Source organism: Pseudorca crassidens, chromosome 11, assembly GCF_039906515.1.
Source record: "Pseudorca crassidens isolate mPseCra1 chromosome 11, mPseCra1.hap1, whole genome shotgun sequence".
In the NCBI taxonomy this organism is placed as follows: domain Eukaryota; kingdom Metazoa; phylum Chordata; class Mammalia; order Artiodactyla; family Delphinidae; genus Pseudorca; species Pseudorca crassidens.
Window position 1 is genome coordinate 5,064,348 of NC_090306.1, and position 16,100 is coordinate 5,080,447.

The 16,100-nt window shown below is 45.8% G+C and overlaps 1 long non-coding RNA gene across 1 annotated transcript; it reads left to right on the forward strand.

Moving 5' to 3' along the window:
- Positions 1–5,834: 5,834 nt before the first annotated feature.
- On the forward strand, positions 5,835–15,679 carry LOC137202740 (uncharacterized). Its single transcript, XR_010932768.1, has 4 exons — positions 5,835–5,988; positions 10,059–10,133; positions 11,059–11,094; positions 15,062–15,679. It is a non-coding gene; the product is annotated as an uncharacterized lncRNA (long non-coding RNA).
- Positions 15,680–16,100: the final 421 nt, after the last annotated feature.

A 16,100-nucleotide genomic window follows, 5' to 3' on the forward strand; every position in this document is an offset into this window, starting at 1 on the left:
TGGACAGATGCCACAGGGAGTGAGGCATCGGTGGGCCACCTGGTCCCAGCCCTTGTGCACTCCATCGCATGCTAGTAGCTGTGTTTCTGCCCAGGCTTTCTTCCCTTCTTATACGACTATGCTCACTGATCATGCTGCGGGAAGGGGGAGGGGTGCCTTGTAGCTGGTACCAAAATCCAACCCCGACCATCACATCTGGTTTGCAGATGTCCCTGTGACCTCAGAGATGCTGCCTTGCATGGGAGTGGAGACCTCTGTCAACTGGCCCCAGCTGTCCTCTGAGACGCCAGATGTCTGGGACTAATGAGAAAGGCCTGGTCTACATCTTCAGCCCGCCCGCCCTGTGTTCCTGCTGCTCCTCACTCTCTGTGGTCTGCCGACCACCAGACACACCTAAAGTCATTTTCCTGGAAAAACCTTTCCCAGCTCTGATACTTATTGGCTGAGCGAACTCAGCAGTCATTAGCCTCTCTGGGCCTCTGTGCTCACTTGCCGTAACTGGATAGAGGCTTCCCGCATCCCTCCCAGCTTTGGGATAACGTGAGGTTTGTCTTCTTAGTAATCAGCACACTGCCGGGAATGTGTTAACTGCTGACCGTGTGTCCAGTGATCTGCTAGGGAACATCGGCAGAGCTTCCCACCGTGTCTCATAGAGTTTCTCACATATAAAGTGATTGTACAGCTCACCAGGACACACGATGAGGCCCCTGCAGCCAGGTCCTGCTCAGCGGCCACAGGAGCCGTCTGGGGACCTCTGGTAAACAATTGCCTCACAGCAGACAGGAGATGCTGTGACAGTCCAGAGGTTCCCCGTGCTGTCATTGTCATCCAGGGGTTTACACTCTCACCGGGGACGTGTGACACTCAAAACATCACTGAAAAGCTAACGCTGCATGCTGCTTAGACCAGACGGTCACAGTAACTCAGGGAAGGGGGTGATGGGTGAGGTAAAGGGGTCTGGGGGGCTTCCCAGAGGACTGGCACTGCACAGAAGTGGCCAACTTCGATTTCATCAAATCAACACAAGAGGCAGAAAGCACAGAGGACAGAGCCCTGTGGAGGGTCAGAGCCCTGGATTCTGGTTCTGACGCCACATCTGAATCACTCTTCGGCAAGTAGGTTCCGTCAGCCCTGGTACCTCTCTTCCCTCGTCTCGCAGTGGTGCTGGCGGGACCCTCCCAGGGGACCTCCCAGACTGCCGTGGGGTTCAGACAAGAGGCTGAAAGTACAGATCAGGACTGAGGGGCCAGGTCAATGTCAAGGTTGCTAAGGAGCCGTGGATCAGGGCAGCCAGTGGAAGCTTCGTGATCAGAGAGCGCTTTCCCTGGTTGGTTTATTAATGGTGTCAAGTGCTCAGAAGGATGCCTCTTCCTAGGAAGGATTTACAAACAGTTATTGAATGAAAGAAAAAGGGTGACTTGAGCGACCTTCAGGACTGGCCAGGACTTGGAAGCTGGTGCGAGCAGCCCCTCCCCACGTGGATTGGGGTGAGGTTATGAGGGGCCATGAGGCCGGCAGCTAAGCAAGGAATAACACAGCAATCCTACTCTTGGGCATATATCTGGAGAAAACCATAATCTGAAAAGGTACATGCACCCCAATGTTCATTGAAACACTATTTACAATAGCCAGGACATGGAAGCAACTTAAATGTCCATCAACTGACAAATGGATAAAGAAGATGTGGCACATAGATACAATGGAATACTACTCAGCCATAAAAAAGAATGAAATAATGCCATTTGCAGCAACATGGATGGACCTAGAGATTGTCATACTAAGTGAAGTAAGTTAGACAGAGAAAGACGAATATCATGTCTTTCAAATATATGTGGAATCTTAAAAAAGGGTACACATGAACTTATCTACAAAACAGAAATAGAGTTACAGATAGAAAACAAAATTATGGTTTCCAGAGGGTAAGTGGGGGGAAGGATAAATTGGGAGACTGGGACTGACACACACACACTACTATATATAAAATGGATAACTAATAAGGACCTACTGTGTAGCACAGGGAACTCTACTCAATACTCTGTAATGACCTATATGGGAAAAGAATCTACAAAAGAGTGGATATATGTATATGTATAACTGATTCACTTTGCTGTACGACAGAAAGTAACACAACATTGTAAATCAACTCCAATAAAAATTAAAAAAGAAATAACACACAGGGTGAGGCTAGTGCAAAGGTAAACAGACGGCTATGAAAGACCACGGAAGCACCAGCTCCCCAGGACACATCCTCAGGTTTCCTGGGGGAGGAGCTTGGGGCTGAGAGAAGCAGAAGCTATGAGCTGAGGGAGAGGGAGGGGGTGAGTGCACGTAGCTCCTTTGAATCTCTGTATTTCGTAAACAAAACCAGATCCCTTCAGGGACCATCTCTCTGGATGAGTGGCCTCGGTCCAGCAGGGAATCCTGTGCTTTCCTTGATGACGACCTGCTTCAGCCACTGGCTCTCCAGGGGGCCCAGAAGCTCAATCCCCACCCACCTTCCAGAAACCTGATCGCTGACCCCGACCTCAAGGGAGACTGTGGTGGCAGGCACTTAGAGTCCTGCTGCTCTCAGGTGGCCCAGGGGACCCAGCAGGTATATGCAAGAAGAGGTTTTTAGTTGGATGTAATTTAGAACTTTGTTTTCCTAAGAGTTTTTGATTCTGTTCCTTTCTCCTTTGGCTTGAGGTTGCAGTAAAACACAAGATCAACTAGAATAAGTACCAGACTGGCTGTAAGTTCAATGGGAACCAGAGAGGGGGATTTAGAGCCAAGGTTGAGAGGCAGTGCATGAGAAGGAGGTGTGTGCGGGCTCTGCAGGCTGGCTCCTCTCCTCTGTGCACCTGCCTCCCCTCCATCTCGCTTCTGCATCTCCTGCTCATCCCAAATCAGTGATGGAGGATTGCACCTCCCCCGAGGATGCTGTGCTCCACAGAGCAGGACTCTGTTCATTGCTCTTCCCAAGCCGTCCATCGAAGCCACCAAGGCTGTGCCCCAAATGAGCCTCTTTCCAGGGACCCATGAAAGGACTCCAGGCCTGATCTGTATTGAGAAGGGCTTGACTTTGCCTACGAGCACCAGCTCTCACCTCAGAGAGCAGGTGTGGGCTTCCTGAGAACCTACAAAAGCTATAGGGAGTCTCCATTAACATAGGGCTGGGAAAAGTGACAAAGGGACATGTGGGTTTCCCAAGGGAAGAGAGCAGAAGGGAATATTGGACATTTAGAAACTGTCAGATGCCCACTCTTCCTGCTCTGCGTACGTCCTCACAACTGTGAAAGGTCAGTATCATTACCTCCATTTTACAGATGAGAAAACTGAGGCTCAGAGAGGTCTATGGACTTTCCCAGGACCCCACAGCTGTGAGCAGCAGAGTTTCGCCTCCAGGGCTGTCTGCGTCCAAAGCCTCTGTTCTTTCTGCTCTCCTGGGAGAAGGACAGACAAGGAACCAGAGCTCACAGCCATCCCGGTGCCATTTATGGTACCCCAAGGTGACACCCCCCCCATACGGGACAGGGTTCAGGGCGTCACCCCACGAACTGAAAGAATGGTCTTCAACCAAAGCCAGAGCCGCACTGGGGTTCTGAACCCTTCACCCTCAAGGAAATTACAGAATCCCTATGAAGTTTCCGAGAAGACTTCTCGTAAAACTGATGAAAAGATTGATACAAATAAGAACCGAGGCCCAAAGGGAAATAATGTGGGGATGCTGGCTGGGAAAATGAACTGGCTGCCGATACACAGCCTGTGAGCTTTTGAAGCAGAGCAAACAGAGCAAACAGAGCAAACAGAGCTTTGAGCAGAGCAAACAGTTCGTGGTGTCCAGCGGAAGCAAGCCAAGGGCGAGAAACGCCAATTCAGCTCCCGCCCTGGGAGGCCTGTGAAATCAAGTAGTCCAGTTCCAGGGAATCTAGCTGGAGGCAGTGTATATATTTTAAAAAATGACTTCCTAAGTCTCTTTTCAAGCCTTAAGCCTGGAGTTGTGGAATTCTGAGGAACACATTGGAGAGCAGACGGGGGCCGGGGGAGATGGATTTAGCTGCCCAGTTCATACGGAATGAAGTTGCTATGGCTTCTTCTAATGACATCAGGTGTCCAGACATGACAGCAATACATGGAGAGGAGTATTTATGTAAACAAAAGAAATATGAATAGAAGGGAGAGAGTAAACTAAATATAAACTCTCAGTTCAAAGTCACAGAGAGAACGGCCAGCGCTATTTTCGGAGGGGGGTGTGTAAGTGCACGGGGGGTTCTATTTATAGACAGAAGGTGGTATGTAACCTCTGATGGCGGCCGGCTGCTTTGGATGGTGGGCTGTCCAACTCACGCTGAAGTGGCCTATTGTCTGCTCGTCCCCACAGGGAAGAAAGCAAGAGAGAAAGAAAGGAGCAAGTACAGTTTTCGTCTCCTGCGCGCCTGCCTGTCTGTATGGTGTGCGTCTCATCCTCACGCCTCTGCCTCTGTCTTCTGCACCATCCCTTCCTACATCCTGTGCATCCTTGAAGGCTCAGCCAGGCAGTCTTCTGCACGAGGTCACCCTCAGGACCCCGATGCCCCCCAATGCATTGCATCTGCTTTTTAAGACAATGGGCACGTGCACAGTTTACGTAGTTTTCTTTGGCCACTCCGCTTCCTCTCTGACTGTGCTGTGGGTTCGCCGAGGGCAAGGCTGGGCTTCCATTAGGAAGCCGAGCACATAGTAGATGCTCGAGTTTGATTTGTTTGCTCAGTGAATCACTGCTCCAAAGGACGTGTGAACTTGAATTCGTGTGCAGGAAAGGGATTTGTCAGACACAGGGAGACGGGGCCGAGCCTGAGGTCTCGTTCAGATGCAGGGGGATGACAGCGATTCCCTGAAATCCCGCCCTGCCCCCTCAGGACTTTGCACATCTTTCAGGGAAGGTTTCAGGATGATTGGGTTATGAATTTGGCCCATAGTTCTCTGCTTCCATGTGATTGCATACGAAGGAGAATTACAGACAAGGAAGAAGTTGCTGCTCTTTGGGGTCTTTTTTTTTTTTTTTTTTTGCGTGTTTCCCAGAAGAGGGCAGCATCTCCCTAAGATTTCTCTCATCCGGTGGTGCAGCCCTTCCTGGCAGTCTTAGAAGGAACAGTGGATTCATTGGTAGCAGAAAATGGTCTCAGGTCCCTCCATTCGGATTCACGGGGGAAGGGGATAGCCATGGGAGAAGGTGTGTGTTGGAGGGGGGGTGGTTTGGGGGAGGTGGCCTGCTCCCTGGGGAACAAGCTTTTTCAGAAGGTCACTTGCCCGCAGTGGCTTAAGAACACGGTCCCATCAGAAGGCATTAGTGGGTGTTTGGAAACCTGGCAGAGCTTTTGTGCCCTGAAGCCCGAAGGTGAGAGTGCAAGGTAGTAGGGAGAGGGCAGTCTGGCTGGAACCTTCTGCCAGGCCCATCCTCACCAGTCTGGGCACCGGGAGAGCACACAGTTGCTTCTAAGGCAGGCCTTTGATGGGCAGGTGGGTGACTCAGTCACTCTGCTAGTTAGAGCTAGGACAAGCCTTGGGATCTGCTAACATCTGTCCACCCCTCCCCCACCACTAGGAAGGGACAAGGTCAAAGGTAGTGTCTGAACTTCATTCCCACCAACACCAGTCCCACCAGTTCTCGCCAAAATTAGAGACATTGTAGGGCCCTGGGCCATTGACTTGTCTTCACTTTTCAGTAAACAACCAGGAAGGCAGATGGAGGAGACCTCACGGGTGGAAATCGATGCTCGTGGACAGTTGCCTGATCTCTGGGTCAGGTGGTGAACGCGTCAGCCAGGCAGAGGCGCAGCAGGCCAGGGAGGGACTCCAGGGCGGGGTTCCTGGGGCTGTCTTCCTCTGTGCTCTCTTTTCTCTTCTGGATGTCTTTATCTGCGGTCGGCATGTTTGCTGGAAACCAAAGAGCGGCAGCTAGAAACGCCTTTCAAGTTTGGAACTGAAAGGATCTGAAGTTGGTGGAGGGAGAGGATCAGGTCGGGTGAGGTAGGTGGCGTGGTCCCGTGTGCCTGAATGACCGCACTCAGCGACACCCTCCCAAACTAGCCCAGATCCCCTAACTGTTCTTGCTTCCAGGGCAGTGGGGACTGACGTTAAGAAAGCCTTCAGTGTCGGAAGTGTCGTTCTCCCTCGGTGAAGCCCTGACCTTGCTTTAGCAGGAGACCAGCCTTACCGTGCAACACCCCAGGAAGCACGTTTACCCTGTATGCTGGGCAAGTGGACGAAGGCAAACGCCTCCTTCCCTTCCACGCCTCTGGCTGGAGACCTCTGTGCGTGCAGGGAAATCAGCACAGTTGCTTGCAAGCCTCAGAAGGCTAGCCTGTGCTCCCAGACTGCGCCTTGGTTTACATTTGCCTCTTCCGGCTCCTCCGGATCAGCATTCACTCTGCATTTCCTGGTCTTTGTGGTTCGTCAGCCCCTTAACGTTGCTTTAGCTTCACTGGCGTGTTGTGTGTGAGGATGATTTATGAGTTAGAAGCCTCCCAACCTCTGGCATGCTGGAACTGTTCCTTGAATGTGGCTCCGTTGTGAGCTGCTGTCATCACAACTTATATCAAAAGCATCTCTTGCCCCCAGGACATGACTGTGTTTTGAAAGCATTTCTGTCCTATGTTGCTTGTGTAGATATCTGGGAGAAAGCTTCTTCCATTTCTGTTCAGTTTGCGGAGAAGGGTTTTAGCGATGCCTCCGTCGTACAGTCTTCAGCCCTGAAGCTCTTACTGTCTAGGCTCTGGTCCCAGTTCCACTGCCAAGCTGCCGGGCAACCTTGGACAAGTCACTGCCATTTTTAACACCTCATCTCACCAGCTTCATATTTTATCTCTGGAAGCAGAAAGAAAATGAAGTTTTCTGCCAGTAGGCTGAGAAAAGTCGTTCCAAATACAAACTGAATAGGATCAGAGAATCAAGGAAGCACACGCTCAGTGAGGTTGGTGAGTCAGCAGAAAAATATTGCCATTTCGGGTGTCCATCTGCCTGTGTTTAACTCTTCATCTGAGGAAGGGGTGAAGTGTTGGAAAGTGTTGAATATTGGCAAAAATGGGAAATGAGATCAAAGCCTCGGACCTTTGGGACAGGACATACCACTGCTGGCCCTTGTGAGGACAGCTGCTCTGACAGCTGTGCCCTCCAGAATATGCTGTGGGCATCAGCCTGGCAGCAGGGTCCCTGGCTGTGCCTGATACCCAATAGGGATGCTGTAAATATCTGGGAAGTGAGTGGACAAGTGACTGTCCCTGGTTTGGGCTGGTGCCACTTAGAGGGCATCCAGAGTGCAGTGGAGGGCGGGGCTTGGGCAAGAGGGACATTCCTCCTGCTGGATCATGGTGAGAGTGACACTTCAGGAGAGCCCAATCCTTTGGAAAGCCCTGTGCTTTAGTCCTGCGCTGACACCCCAGCCCACGATGGAGAGCCAGCTCCAATGGCATGCAGAGATGCACGGAGTCAAAGAGGCAACCAGAGGGAAGGAAGGGACACAGCTTCTGCAAGTTGGTGCTGAACGAGACCCAAGACTCAAGACAGCCCATAAACCCAGCACCAAGGAAAATTCTGCCTCTGCTTCTTTCTCTTCCATTGGACCCTCTTGGGCTGCCCTTTTTTTTTCTTTTTTTAAAACGTGCCTCAGAGAACTTTCTTTAGGGATAGTTGAAATATTTCCCCATTTTTATTTTATTTATTTTTAAAATGTATTTATTTTATTTATTTGGCTGCGTTGGGTCTTCGTTGTTGCATGTGGGCTTTCTCTAGTTGCAGTGAGCGGGGGCTACTCTTCATTGGGGCGTGGGCTTCAGTAGTTGTGGAGCACAGGCTTCAGTAGTTGTGGCTCGCGGGCTTAGTTGCTCCACGGCATGTGGGATCATCCCGGACCAGGGCTCAAACCTGTGTCCCCTGCATTAGCAGGAGGACTCTTAACCACTGTGCCACCAGGGAAGTCCCTTGGGCTGCCCTTTTATGTCTTCATTTCCCTTGACCTAGGGAAAATTGACTTTTGCATGGAGTATAGAGCCCTATGAGTTTTAACATATATAGAATCATGTAACTGCCACTATAATCAGGATACAGGACAATTCTACAACCCTAAAGACCTGCCTTATGCTACCCCATTGTAGGTTCTCTTTCCCCATGTCCCCAGCCTCTGGCAATCACTGACCTTTTCTCTATCACTGTAATTTTGTCTTTTGAGAATGTCATATAAATGAAATCACACAGGGTGTAACCTTCTGAAACTAGCTTCTTTCACTCAGCATAACGCCCTTGAGATCCACCCGAGTCGTTGTGTGTATCCACACTTCTTCATTATTATTCTTTTTATGACTGAGTACCATTCCATTGTATGAATGGACCACTGTTTGTTTATCCATTCACCCGTTGAAGGGCTTTGGGGTTATTTCCAGTTTTGGGTGATTATGAATGGAGCTGCTATAAGTATGTATATACAGGTTTTTATGTGAATAGGAATTTTCACTTCTCTCTGTTAAATACCTAGAAGTGGGGTTACTAAGTCATTAGATATGTTTAACTCTATAGGAAACTGCTAACCTGTTTTCAAGAGTGGCTCTGATGTTTTGTATTCCCACCAGCAGAGTGTGAGAGCTCCAGTTCCTTTGCATTCTTGTCAGCACTTAATACTGTCAGCACTTTTTATTGAGACATTCTAATAGCACATGTTTTTAATTTGAGTTTCTCTTAATGGCTGTGATTTTGAACATCTCTTCATGTGTCTAGTTTCCATCCATATTTCCCTGTGGTGAAGTATTTCTTCAAACCTTTCCCGCATTTTTAAACTGGTTTGTTTTTTCTCCTTATAATTGAATTCTGAGAGTTCTCTCTATATTCTGAATATAAGTCCTTTATCAGAGTTATGTTTTTCAAATTTTTTCTCTTAATGTGCCTTTTCATTCTTTTAACAGTGAATTTCAAAGAGCAGAAGTACTTAATTATGATAAAATCCAATTTCACAGTGTTTTATTTTAGGGGTCTTGCTTTGGTGTTTTATCTCAGAAATCCACGTCTAACCCAAGATTACAAAGGTTTTGTCCTATGTTTTCTTATAGAATTTTTAAGTTTTTAAGTTAATTTTTAAGGTTTTAAGTTTTACCTTTAGGTCTATTGATCCACTTTGAGTTGATTCTTATATGTGGTGTCAGCCATTGATTGAAGTTCGTTGTTTTGCATACGCATATCCAATTATTCCAGCACCATTTGTTAAAAGTACTAATCTTTCTCCATTGAATTGTCTTTGAAACTTGGTCAAAAATCATTTGATCATCCATGTGTGGGTTTATTTCTAAACTCTCTATTCCACTTCATTCATCTATTTGCCAATCACTAAAAATACCTCATTGTCTTGATTACTATAGCCTTATAAGAAGTTTTGAAATCAGGGAGTGTGAGCCCTCCAACTTGGTTCTCCTTTTTCATAGTTGTTTTGATTATTCTCATTCCTTTATCTTTACATATGAATTTTGAAATTAGCTTGTCAGTGTCTTAAAAAAAAAGGCTGTGCTGGGATTTTGATTGGCATTGTCATCTTTACTATTTGAGTCTGTCTTCCCATTTAAATCTTCTTTGATTTCTTCTATCTGCATCTTGTAGCATGCAGATCCTATCCATGCTTTGTTAGATTTATACCTAAATATGGTCGGGCTTTGGAGCTATTATAAATTATATATATGTAAATTATACACATATGTATACAGATAGATTTAATTTCAGTTTCCAATTGTTCATTGCTGGTATCTGGAAATATGATTTATTTTTGTGTGTTGACCTTGTATGCTGTGACCTTGCTAAGTTTGTGTATTAGTTCTAGAAATTTTTTGCAGGTTCCTTGGGATTTTCTACATAGGCAATCGTATAATCTGCAAATAGTGATAACTTTCTCCGTGTCCGATCTAGATAACTTTCTTTTCTTTTTCTTTATTGCACTAAGAATTCCTGTATGATGTTGAATAGAAGTGATGAGAATGGACATCTTTGCCTTGCTCCTGATCTTAGACCAGCAGCATTCTGTCTTTCGCCATTAAGTATAATGTTAGCTACCGGCTTTTTTGTAGATGTCCTGCATCAGGTGAGGACATTTCCTGCTATTCCTGGCTTGCTGAAACTTTGTCTTATGCATGGATATTGAGGTCTGTCAAATGCTTTTTCTGCATCCATTACTATTATTGTGTGGGTTTTTTTCCCTTTAGATATTAATATGATGTACTATATTGATTAATTTTGGATATTGAATTCCTGAGATAAGCCCTACTTTGTCATGGTGAATTGTTCTTTTTATACCCATGCTCATTTTTCACATTATTTTAGCTGATACACTCTCTGTGACCTTCCCAAAAGGTAAAGGTTTCTCATACCTTCCTGGGCATCAGTTCCTAAGATTATTGGACTGAGAGTTTCCTGAAGTCACATTTTAGAGGGAGGGGATGGTGTGATGTGCACATGGATAAACCAAGAAGTCCCTGTAATATAACAGGAATCTTTTGGATGAGGGACCAGAAGATCTCTGTCATTTCATGATTTCTGTACTATTCCTATTCATGCTTGGTGGAATCTTTTTTCCCCCATCTCATTCCCAAGACAGAAATTTTGTATGATTTTAAGTTCCAAATGACTAATCTAATAGACTAAAATCTCTACTCATTCATTTATTCAATAAATATTTATTGAGAGCCTATGACATATCAGGAGCTGTCAATGCTGGGGATGCTATTATAGGTAAAAATTTAGTTCCCACCTTCATGGGACTTATAGTTTGGTGGAGGAACCAGACGTGAATCAGACAGACACACAGATGCTAATAGGAGAGAGTGCTGGCATACCATTTTATGGTCGTATATCATTTTTCTACTTCAATGTCCTCAGCTAAGAATTATGTTATATTACAATTTCGTTATCTATCCTGATTTTTAAGACCATGTGTAGGCAAGCGGTTTAGCTCATGCTGGCTACGCATGATGTTAGGACTTCAACTTCTGGCTGAATTGATGATAAACAAAGGGAAAAATGATGACTCCATGAGAAAGACCCATTCATATGTTTCCTCTCCTCTTACAGAATGCCTTCAGTTGAGAGGATGCTCAAGAAGACAAGGTATCTTGAGAAACTGCAAGAAATGTTATGGGGAGAAGTGGGGAAGAAGAGAGGAAAGTTTTCAGGCTAGTTGGACTCTGGAAATTCCAGTCCCCGCCCCCCTTACTCAGTCTGGGACCCCAAGTTGCCAAGTGAAAGCAAGAAGTAGGAGGAGAGTGAGGCAGAAAATGCAGTGAAATGTAACTTGGAAAAGGAGAACTGTTGAGGAATTCCTGGCATTCAACACAAATTAGAGGCCAACCTAAGTCACATAAGGATTTAGGTAGGAGGGTCTCTGAGCATCCGTGGGGGCAGTAGATATCTTGGATTTGGGGACTAGAAGCATTCCTAGAGATCTACTGGTCCAACCCCCTGATTTAAAAAATTAGGAAATTGAGACTCCAAGAGGGAGGTGACTTTACCTTAGAGTCATCTAGCAGGCTAGTAGCTGAAGTGGCTCTGAAACTTAGGACTGGGACTTCCAGAAGGGATCTCTCATCTCTTCCTCCTATTGATGGAGACTGAGATCCCAAACAGGGACAGGAACACAGAATCAGAGCAGCGTCATGGTCTCTAGACCCCAATGGAGAAAGGAGAAAGTTGGTAAACATAGCCATTCCTAATCCAAAGCTGGAAAGGTCAGATTACGTACTTACTGATAGTATAATGATCATAAGCAACATTAACTGAGCACGTACGTGCCAGCCACTGTTCTACATGCTCAACTGCTTTAATCCTTTCAACAGCGCCATGAAGTAGGTGCCAGTGTTATTTCTGGTTTATAACTGTGAAAACTAAGGCGCAAGAGAGGTTAACGAAGCTGCTTAAGGTGGCACAGTCAATAAATGGCAAAAGTGGAATTAAATCTAGGTGATCTAAGTTCAGAGCCAGCCACTTAGCCATATGCTAAAATGTTTCAATGCGGACTGAACACCACTTAGGTGCTCCAGTCCTAATTCCTCACACAGAAAAGCATTCCACACCCGATGGAACCAGATTTATTGCCACCTCCAGCCACCTGGTACCTGCGCATCAGAAAACTTGAGCATCCTGTCTCGAGGTGGGCCTCAGGACACAAAGCTTGTGTGCTGCCTTTGAAAGGAAAAAGTCTAGTGGTTCTAGAAACCACTCATGCTGAAAAGAAAGCTGGCTGCTGACCCCAAGTACCAGTGTTCCCTTCTCCCACTTACTCTAGTGCTGTTGGCAGTGCGCCAGGGTCTCTAAAGCACACTCAGTCTCCATTCTTTTATAATTCTGTTCCACCATTGTTAGTCTTCTGGGTATTACCCAGTGCCCATAAAGCATATTAAATTAATTTCTGCTTCCTCACTTGACATTTATATTGAGAAGCAACTCTGTGATGGGGCAGGGAGGTTGCCTGGAAAAATGCTAAATTAATATCCAGTTGAGAGACGGGTACCAGCTTCTTTTGAATACATAAGATATGTGCCTCTTCAACTGTCTGATCATAACTGCCTACTGTCAGTTGGAACAGAAGCTAACTGCCCTCTCTAGGAATCAGATGATCTGATCAGAATCAGAAGGTTTTCTTCAGAGAGGATAGACTCAGGGTTTTCCTCATGCTTTCTATACCCATGTCCCTGTTGAGTACTGATCAATACGGCAAGGAAGGTTCCTTCACATTCCCTTCAACAAAGACTTATGGAAAGTAGGAAGGAGGGCAGTCCAAGAGAGGGACCAATCACAGCATCCCTCACATCAATGTTTGCCATGTATTACATTGTATTTCCCGAGCCCCCTGCTTGATTTCATCTTGTAGAGATTGGTGTTGCCATTGTGTCCTCTTGAACTCACCCTGACTGCTAGGAATGGCCATGGGATAGTGTGGAGGTGGGCGAGATAGTGAGGCACACACTGGAACAGTCTCCCCAGAGAGTTGCCATAGCTGCGATACTTCCCATTTCCATTGTTTCCTTACATTTCAAAGTATTTTTACATGTGCTATTTACATATACATTCACCAGATGTTCACTGAATGTCTACTGTGTACCACGTCCATATCTCAGGGCAAACAGTTGGGATACAGTAGTAATAAATACAAACGAAAGAAGTTTGTCCTCATGAACTTACGTAGAGCAGAAGTTATCTCAAATGCTTCTCATTATGATGCGTCAGGGAGGCTGGACCAAGAGCTATGAGTCTCCTTTATGATTAAGATAAACCGAGGCTCAGAGAAGTTAAATGTCCTAATTAAGTGTACACAACTAGATAGTGGCAGAGCCTGGAAAGCCCAGACCACCTAAATCCTTCGCTATTACTCTTTCCGGCATAATATTCTCTCTTGACTTGCACCATGAAGGCCCTGCTAGAACCTCATGAAGTCATTTTGGTCATCACCTTCCATTTCCTGTCCCCCATTCAAGCCTCTCGGCAGCACCACATGTCAAGAGAAGAGGGTTTTGCATGTTCCCACGGCACCCACCCATTCCAACAAATCACAGCCCCCTCTTCCTTGAAATTCTGTTGTGTCTTGAATTTAAACTCTTCATGCTACGAGCTCATTACTTCCCGTCTTCCTCCATTCTCCGTGGAAGTGAAGTGAGGCATCTTTGATGGACCTGAGGACAATCCCCAAAACTCCTCCTCTCTGGAGCCATTGACAGATGTCTACATCCAGCCCTGACTTGTTTTGTCTCAATTAATCAGCAAACTGTAGTGAGGGTTTAGTCATTTTCACCCCTATTTTAGTTCCTCTTATAGAGTTAAAATGACTGTTTTACCTATCAGACCAAAATTTAATGGCTAAAACAAGATTTAAGAAGCGATATCACCTATATGTGGAATCTAAATTTTAAAAAATGACACAAATGAAATTACTTACAAAACAGAAACAGGCACACAGACTTCAAGAACAAACTTTTGGTTACCAGGGGTAAAGGGTGGGTGGAGGGATAGACTGGGAGTTTGGGATTGACATGTACATACTGCTATATTTAATATAGATGACCAACAAGGACCTACGGTACAGCACAGGGAATTCTGCTCAATATTCTGTAATAACCTAAATGGGAAAAGAGTTTGAAAAAGAAGTAACTCTGGGACCAGTTGATAAGTTCACGGAGGGGGGATTTCATGGTTTGTTGTTAGAATGAGGTTTTGGCAAGCTTCAGTCCAGCAAACAGTCTTTTAAAAAAGAAACTAGACCAAAAAAATGTTCAGAGGAGTTTTAACATAATAGAAAGAGATGAGAATTCAAGTCAAAACCAGAGTCAGTCTCAGCTCTGCTGTTTACTGTTTGTCTTGGGCTGATTGTTTAAAAGTCTCTGTGCATTTATCAAGTTCAGTTACTAAAAGGCAAAACAAATAATACCTGGAAGGGTTTTTATTCAAGAAAATGATAGTATTTGTAAAAGGGATTTCTCCACCATAGCATGCAAGGTAAACAGTAGCGATTGGAATGATGGTCACTATTGCTAGTTGTGGAACGGAATAGGGCTGCAGTATAAACTCATGGATTATTTTATCACAGTCTGTTTGCAGACTTCATTTTTGTCTTCCACCTCCAGAGTGCCGGAATAGCTTGCCTGTGGCCTCTCCTTTTCCCTCCCTAATATGGCAATGACACCTGGCCCATTTCTCATGCAGGAAAGTATTAAAGCTCTAGCAGGTATCTCCATGACAACAGAGATTGTTTTGTTTTCCCTGTATCCTCCGTACTGGGAACAGTCTCTTTCTTACAGCAGGCATCCAAAGATATGTATGGGAAGGATGAATATATCAGAACTTGCCTCAAGGCCCATGGGAGAAAGAGATCAGGAAGAACTTTGTGTAAAGAAAATGCAATGGTTGAGCCTTTGAATGGGGGGGAAGTGTTGATACTAACGTTACAGGAGACAAGGAAGGCTTTGTCCTGGCATGTGGGTATATGACTTGGGCTCTGAGGCAGACAACCTGTGATGTCTGCTAATCCCAAGGTCCCAACCTGTCCCAGGACTATCCCATAAGCTGAACATCCATGGTCTTACAGATTCTGACATGCAGGAACTACAAGGGCTCTTGTCCTCCACGCTGACCTACCCTTGGCTTGTACGACGAGAAAACTGAGGTCGAGAGAGTCACCCAGAAGCAGAGCAGAGACTGGAATCCAAGCTCCGGATTTTTAGTGAAAAAGACCCCTTTTCCTTCCAGAGGAAACATTCCATCATTTGAAAACTAAATGCTGATTGTTTGCGCGTTACTTTGCCTTGTTCAAGTGTGGAGAGAAGAATTGGTTTCTTTCAAAGTTTAGTGGTGGTCTTGTTTATAGGGGAATGCTGGACAGCCGAAAGATTTTACCAAGAAATCACTGGGTTTCCTAACGATCCCTTGGTAATATTACCGAGGCCATCTCCTCATCCAGCCCGTGTGTGTTTTTCCTTCCCTCTTGAAATTGTCAAACTGACATAATTAACTAAGCTGTTAGCTAAATAAATCACTGGATCCCAGCAAGAATTTTTACTGAGATATCATTGCCCCCGCACCACACTGCGTGAAGGACTGTCAACACCGCGTTGATAGATGTATGGCAAAGGATTCTGTTTGAGAGACAGCTCTCTCCTTCTCCCTGAGCATCGAACATGGCTGGCAGGCTACAGAACAGATGTCATGGAGCGTATGTGAGAAACCCACCAATTCCTTAGAGTATTTTGATCCCACAAGGTTCACAGAGTCTGAAGGCACATGGAATGCAGACTGATAGCCCAGGGGTGGACTCCAGTCCTCAAGTAGAAGCTGCGGTTACTCTGCAGTTCTTTTTTTGTAGAGAACTGTGCTCTGACACAGGGGATGCACTTACTAACCTCCAGAAGTCTCTGACATCCCTTGAGGTAGACGAACACACTGTTATTGCTTTACTTTTATTTTTAGGAATATTCATTTGTTAGCTCTTTAAGAGCAGGGCCCACTCCGTCTTTTTTTTTTTTTTTTTTTTTTTTGCTGTACACGGGCCTCTCACTGTCGTGGCCTCTCCCGTTGCGGAGCACAGGCTCTGGACGCGCAGGCTCAGCGGCCATGGCTCACGGGCCCAG